Here is an 8,322-nt window from a genome sequence, read left to right as displayed (position 1 = left end):
GTCGTTAGTATGATATGATGTCGTGGGATGAGTTGAAGTAAAACGTCCTGTTGCATGGACACGTGTGCTGTAGTGTAGAACGGAGGGTACTTACACAGCCCCCTTTATTTTTTTATTCGTTCATTGGACGGCTGTTGCGTGGAAGAAGAACAATTTAAAAAGTAAAGTTTGAAAGCATGTGTCTGACATCTGTTTTGTTTTGAATTTAGGTTTCGGGAATATCGCGGGGAACCGGTTGGGTTGGATTCGTGGGGCCCGAGTTTCTGGCGATTTGTGGCTTAGAAGTAATGATTTAGGTTTTGGGAACACAAAATATTTTGATTGTCTCGAGGTGTTTGAGCAGTTGAGGGGTTTTTGACTTGTAAAAGTTTTTTGTTTGTTCACTTTTCAACCAAAGGGAAAAAGGAAAAATCGAGAGCCAAAGAAAAAGAAAGCAAAGCAAAGAAAAACTTCTCATCCCTTGCCATTAGGTTCGTGTTTTCAACTTAAAATTTGAGCTTTCTTTCTTTCTTTGATTGTGCAATGTCTATGACTAGTGATAGTTTGAGTGGTGAGGTTGAAGTTGGTAAATGGAGAGAGAGAACGGTAAGTGATGAAGAAGTTGAGGAGAGGGTTCGTAGTGGTGATAAGGCTTCATCGTCTTCATCGTTGGAGATGGTGGATGTGAGGAAGCCTAAGTCGGAGGATTGCTATGCAGCTTTGAGGGAGGAGTTTGGCTGGGTGGAGTCCGACCATCATACCTAACACGAGGGAGAGAGGAATTTGTTTCATAGTGACTACGTTCCTTGGGGTGGAGGAGTAGTTGTTTGCTATGGACAGTTGAAGGCTGAAATGAGGTTGCCTTTTTCCCGTCTTACTGTGGAGGTGTTGAACTTTTTGGGGAAAGCCCCTTGTCAGTTCGTGGAGAACAGCTGGAGGATTCTCCATGTGTTGGACTTGTTGAATGACATGGGCTATAACATCTGTTTATCGGATGTGATGGAGCACTTTGTTGTGAGGAGGTCGGGTGCTATGAATTTAAGTTTTCATGTCTATAAGGGGAAATCTCCTGTTATCGTGGGGGTGAGTAAGGAGGACTAGAGTCGTAGGCCGTTGTTGGCTGCGGGTAGATATTGTCCTCCTGGTTTGGAGATTGAAAATCGGGCTATAAAGTTGCCTGGTAGGTCGTTGGTTTTAGGTCGTAATGTGTGTATGGTATATCATAATTTGGACATTCTGATTTATTTCGTTTTGTAATGACCCGGAATTTTAACTACGGGTAAACCGGTCATTTTGCGTGTTAGTTCAGTGCCACTCTAGGTAATTACGTATATGGCGAGGTTGAACATTTATCATTTGGCGGGATTGATTAATTGATATGGGGTTTTTCATTGATGGTTATTTTTATATTGGGCCTGGTTATTGTAGTGGGCTTGTTATTCTGTTGGGCTGTTAGATAATTATTGGGCTTGCTCTATATTATTGGGCCACCTTTTATGTTAGTGGGCCTGTTAAGTATAATGGACCTAGGAGATTAGGGAGTGGGCTAGATATGTTTGGGCCCGTTTTGTTAGAGCGACACGGAGCTTATGGAGGGAGAAGTGGAAAACACCTCCTGCTTGGGAAAGAAAAATGCGTTGGTTATCGATTTTTGAAGATTTTTGGGGATGACTCTCTCTCTCTCGCTCTTTGGAATAGGGGATCTCTGGCCCTCACTTTGAGCGCCACCAGGTTAGGTATATCGAAGGTAAGTTCAGGTAAGGGATTAACTTAGTTATTTTAGTATCTTATGATTAAAGAGAGTTGCATGCAATGGAAAAACAAAAGTGGGTACTAGCGGTAACTTGGGAATTCTGTGAGGCGTCGAGTTTTTTTTTGATAAACTAAGTGAAGGAAACAAACTTCTTCTTCATCGATTCAATTTTTTTCATTTCTTCAACTCAGGTTCGATGTTTTAAAACTATAATTTAGATATGTTTATTTGAATTGTGTTTAGATTGATCTTTGATTTGAGTAGTTGTCATGAGATCGATCTCAATGTGAGTGGGGTAGAGCTGATTCTATTCAGTAGAATTTCGTGTTTTGATTTGGAAAATTATTACTGAATTGTCGATTCTTAGGCTGTTAGATTACTACTATTCAGATCAATTATGAGAATGTGATGTGGATTCATTTAAATCGTTTTAGCAATGGACGTCATTGTTTAATAGTAAACTAAGTGAGTGGATTCATCTTTTATTACTGAAATTTATTTGGAAAGATTGTTTGTCCAAACCTTGAAACTGGGGGTTGGTAGTTTGAGGCACTATTCATTGTTTTGTCTAAATTTCGAGTTTATGTGAAGTTCGATAAGTAGCACGACACTCTGTGTATCCGGTGTTTGTAACAGATTAAGATTTTATATAGTTTAGATATATATAAGTTATTAAGATCGAACAAACTATCAGGCCGTGCCAGGCCGTTGTCAGACCGCAACAAGGCCGCAGCAAGGTCGCGTCGAGCCATATCACCGGGCCGCACTAGGCCATCACCAGGCTGGGTTAGTCCGTTTTAGGAAGCATCCAAGTCCCTTATATGCTATATCGCTAGGGCCAAGGCTAGGCCACGCGTAATGTATTGTTTGATTTACTTGCGTAACTATATTTAGTTAGGATAGTATGGATTAATATTCTTTTATTGGTATTGAGATTTTGTTCGGGTGACTGAGGGTTCGGGAAAAACTTGAATGAGTAGAAGTGAAGGGACATACCCGGTAGAATACTGATTCAAGGTTGAGAATCGGTTAATTAGGGAACGTCACCTAATTAGAACATGAGTGAGGAACCCATACCGCCTTCCTCATCGGAAATGGCTTAATCCATTCCCATAGAACCTTACACCTCATTAGGAGAACTACGATTGGCTTGATCCCTTAAAAGGGTACGTAGGCAGCCACCCGGCTCAGCCGCTTCCATAGGAAAACCCCTACCCCTTGTACAAAGAAGTCGAGTGTTTAATCTGTTTTATTATTGATAAACTATGGCTAAATTATATTGGACGTGTTATGCATGGATATATGGAATTATATTGAATGCTAATGTTTTTCTTGAGAGTATGTTAATCAATGCACTTACGAGGATTTAATAAGGAAACGGTAAGTGGTATTAAGCAGCTAAAGGTATGTGTTAACCTCGTCTTTTGTTTCAATTTCATTTCAAGTGGATTATTATATATTAACTACGTATCCAACGTTGAGCGTTGGAGTATCTTCACAGGTGCTCCCATAAGACAAGAAAAGGCGTACGGGTAAATTAAGAACAATTTAACGTGAAGCGCACTCGGATTTGGCTAAGGCGGTTCTTTTAGCTCTTTCTTGTTTATAAATTTATTCATTTAAGTTATTTTGTAATAATTTAGTATTTTTTTATTGTCTTTAATAATGAATCCATTAGTTAGAAACTAGGACATGGATTAGCGTCAATTGTGAAAGACCGATCTGGGGTATGAGATTTGTTTCGGGGCGCTGCAGCTACTTGATTTAACTGGCATTTGTCGAGATGGTTAAGTAGTCGGTGCCACGAATCAATATCTTTAGTAGTTGGGTTTACGGTTGAGGTCTTAATATGATAAATGGAAGTGTGTTATTTGATTTTTCAGGTTAGAGCAGGTTGTAAATTTATGAAATGTTAGAAATACAGAGGAAACTTTATCGAAATTTCTTTGAAGGCGATGTTCAAAAGGGGGTTTTTATATTTTAGTTATAGTTTGGACTCACGTCTTGGTTTATTAGACGGTTGAATATTTGGATCGAGCTCTTTTATCTGAATATTCAATTGTCTGAAAAACCGAGACGCTACAATTGTCTGAAAAACCGAGACGCTACAAGTAGTATCAGAGCATGGCTCTAAATCCGAATTGGGCAGGGTGCCAGTAAGGATTTTCTTATTAATATTACTTTGTAAATTTGTTTGATATTTTTATGTGTTCTAAGATTCGTGATCAGCTAGGCTTTTACTAAAGTACTTGACGATATGGGGAAGCTGGATATTCGTGTTGGAATCATCTTGGATATCGCTCGTCCATAGTATGAGGTAAATAACGAAAGTACACAAAAGGTATGCCTTACTTCCCTATTTATTTCTTCAACATATTATAATTGGTTATTCATTCAAAAACAGAAAGTTTGTGTGTGAAAACAGATTTTCACAAAAAACTGGGGTTTAGTGTTGGGTGAATTTAAATTATTCAGAGCATGTTCATGGGTTCGTTATCCCATTTCTTGTGATAGAAATGAGATGGATTTTGTGTGCGGAAGGAGAAATTCCGATTGTATGATTTGTGTGCGTAAGTTTCTTTGATCTGGACATGGTTGGATTAGTACATCATGACTGAGCCCGACAGAGGGAGTCATAGGAGGGGGTCATAGATGATATTGTAATGAACGCATGTCAGTTAAAGTAACTTGCGGCACAGTTAATGAACAAAAACCGTTTTCTTAAAATCTATATAGTCGGATGCGTAAGTTTCTTTGATCTGGACATGGTTGGATTAGTACATCATGACTGAGCCCGACAGAGGGAGTCATAGGAGGGGGTCATAGATGATATTGTAATGAACGCATGTCAGGTAAAGTAACTTACGGCACAGTTAGTGAACAGAACCAATTGCATAAAACTATATATATGTAATTATTTTGGAATAACCGGAAATACAATAATATACTACTATTCTTATCACGAGGTGGTTTAGAAAAGGATTTGTGAATTCCTACAAAGAATGAGTTGTTGTCATATGCCGGCGACGGCAGTTCATTCTAGGAGTTACAACTGTGGTGTACACCTTTCGAGGTGAATGGGCCAGCTTTAAAGGGATGCATCCGCGGTGTGTAGTCCGGAATTCCTTTTCTACTTTTCTAGGTGACCCTGGTTGTACGTGGCACGCTGTCTGTTGCTTAGTTTGGTGGAGGATACATGCTACCTCGATGAGGTTTAGACGCGAGGGGTGGTTATATAGATTCACTCCTGGATTGACTTCAGGTACCGAAGCAATCTGCAGTCGTCGAACGGTTGACCACCGTAAGTTAGGTGACAGCCCGTATGGGGGTCGTGGTCATAGGTGCCCACCTGAGCCCTAAAAGCTTTGGGGATTTTGTGTGTACGAACACAACAACGACATTTCAGCTCCCTGCCGGTAAAATCAGGAAAACAACGGTGCATGGTTCACACTGGGAAGTACTGAACCGAGATATTGCCTCGCTCCGGGCTGGCCGAAATTACCGGTCGTATCCTCCCTCTCTAATAGGATGCAGCGCCACAATATTGGTATGATGATTGTATTAGGTAGATATTATAGCTATATAGTATATGCATATTTCATGTTGCGTGCTGCATATGGCAAGATGTGCATCAGGTATTGTTTCGACAGTCGGTGTTTCGTGAACCTCTTGTACTGTGAGGATGATTGGTTTTCTATATGGTGGATGCCAATATTTATGTTAAGTGATAGAGTTTGTTTCCTTGCTCCGAGTGTGGTGGGACTTTTATTCTCCGGATACGGTACGAATGGCTTCTATTTATTGGGGGTTCCGTCTTTGTGTATGGTTGGATAGTGTGGATATATCAGCTGCAGTATTCTGATGGGGTCTTGATTATCTGGTTATTTCTTTGCGTTTTATATTTGGGTATTGGTTCCGGTATCTCGGACGTTGGAGTTCCTATCGGAGCTGGATTCTTGGACTATATGACGATGGCTATCATTTGGCGTATTATCTTGCTCTCATTTTCTTTTATTCGGCAAAGACTAATATTTCTTCATTGGGATTTTGCGAGATACACCGTTGATATATATCTTCTCTTCATGCAAGTTGGAGTTGTTCTTGGCACTGTTGATATGACTTCTGTCATATTTCCTATTTTCATCTAGAACTTCTGGGCACTATGGAGCTGATGTATGCGGATCTGACGTATGCTTAAAGCTTTTCAGCTCATTAAGTCGTCTACATCTATTATTGGATCTTATTATAAAATTGGCAGATTATATCACCAGCAAATGGAGTTCTTATTAAGTTTTAGACATCGGAAGCGGACAAGGAGGTTAGTACCTTTAACTTTAATTTAACTTAATGGTCAATTAAATGAGTTCGTTTGTTTTGCTTTTAATTTAAAATGAAATATGATGGCGCGTGTTGTCGGAGATAGTTACTATTTTCGTTTTTCTATAAAGTTTTGTGTTTAATTTTGGTATGTCTACCTTGAGAGTTTGAATGTGTGAATTAGTCTCACTACAGTTTGTGGGATATGAATTATGTGTGTTGACTTGGTGTAGGTTTCTTCTAATTTTAAGCCAAGTGATTAGTGTCTTGTAATTGGAATACGTGGTTGTTGGATATGTTCAATGAGTGTTTGGTTGTCTTGGTTTGTGTGTAACTCGTGAATATTTTGTTCATGTAATTTCAATGATGTAGACTTCTAGTATTATTGTGATGTAGGAATGTGTGTATTAGAACTGTGTGGAGAGCATTAAGCTTCAAGTAAGCGTTGCATTGCAACTTGTCTTTAGTGTGTGTGTAAGTGTGAAATTTGATGCGTACTTGAGATTGTTAGTTGTAAAGTAGTGTGTGAAGTTTGTTGGGTGAATATTCTGTTTGTACTTTAAATACGTGAATACTAGTATTTGCATTATATATGGTCTTGTGCTTGTATATATTTTAATTTCGCGGACGAAATTTCTCTAAGGAGGGTTGGATGTAATGACCCGGAATTTTAACTACGGGTAAACCGGTCATTTTGCATGTTAGCTCAGTGCCACTCTAGGTAATTACGTATATGGCGAGGTTGAACATTTATCATTTGGCGGGATTGATTAATTGATATGGGGTTTTTCATTAATGGTTATTTTTATATTGGGCCTGGTTATTGTAGTGGGCTTGTTATTCTGTTGGGCTGTTAGATAATTATTGGGCTTGCTCTATATTATTGGGCCACCTTTTATGTTAGTGGGCCTGTTAAGTATAATGGACCTAGGAGATTAGGGAGTGGGCTAGATATGTTTGGGCCCGTTTTGTTAGAGCGACACGGAGCTTATGGAGGGAGAAGCGGAAAACACCTCCTGCTTGGGAAAGAAAAATGCGTTGGTTATCGATTTTTGAAGATTTTTGGGGATGACTCTCTCTCTCTCTCTCGCTCTTTGGAATAGGGGATCTCTGGCCCTCACTTTGAGCGCCACCAGGTTAGGTATATCGAAGGTAAGTTCAGGTAAGGGATTAACTTAGTTATTTTAGTATCTTATGATTAAAGAGAGTTGCATGCAATGGAAAAACAAAAAGGGGGGGTACTAGCGGCGGTAACTTGGGAATTCTGTGAGGCGTCGAGTTTTTTTTTGATAAACTAAGTGAAGGAAACAAACTTCTTCTTCATCGATTCAATTTTTTTCATTTCTTCAACTCAGCTTCGATGTTTTAAAACTATAATTTAGATATGTTTATTTGAATTATGTTTAGATTGATCTTTGATTTGAGTAGTTGTCATGAGATCGATCTCAATATGAGTGGGGTAGAGCTGATTCTATTCAGTAGAATTTCGTGTTTTGATTTGGAAAATTATTACTGAATTGTCGATTCTTAGGCTGTTAGATTACTACTATTCAGATCAATTATGAGAATGTGATGTGGATTCATTTAAATCGTTTTAGCAATGGACGTCATTGTTTAATAGTAAACTAAGTGAGTGGATTCATCTTTTATTACTGAAATTTATTTGGAAAGATTGTTTGTCCAAACCTTGAAACTGGGGTTGGTAGTTTGAGGCACTATTCATTGTTTTGTCTAAATTTCGAGTTTATGTGAAGTTCGATAAGTAGCACGACACTCTGTGTATCCGGTGTTTGTAACAGATTAAGATTTTATATAGTTTAGATATATATAAGTTATTAAGATCGAACAAACTATCAGGCCGTGCTAGGCCGTTGTCAGACCGCAACAAGGCCGCAGCAAGGTCGCGTCGAGCCATATCACCGGGCCGCACTAGGCCATCACCAGGCTGGGTTAGTCCGTTTTAGGCAGCATCCAAGTCCCTTATATGCTATATCGCTAGGGCCAAGGCTAGGCCACGCGTAATGTATTGTTTGATTTACTTGCGTAACTATATTTAGTTAGGATAGTATGGATTAATATTCTTTTATTGGTATTGAGATTTTGTTCGGGTGACTGAGGGTTCGGGAAAAACTTGAATGAGTAGAAGTGAAGGGACATACCCGGTAGAATACTGATTCAAGGTTGAGAATCGGTTAATTAGGAGACGTCACCTAATTAGAACATGAGTGAGGAACCCATACCGCCTTCCTCATCGGAAGTGGCTTAATCCATTC

The sequence above is a fragment of the Coptis chinensis genome, chromosome 8 (assembly GCF_015680905.1).
Source record: "Coptis chinensis isolate HL-2020 chromosome 8, ASM1568090v1, whole genome shotgun sequence".
NCBI lineage: Eukaryota > Viridiplantae > Streptophyta > Magnoliopsida > Ranunculales > Ranunculaceae > Coptis > Coptis chinensis.
The sequence above is the reverse complement of the archived record's forward strand: the minus strand, read 5'-3'. Positions refer to the sequence as shown.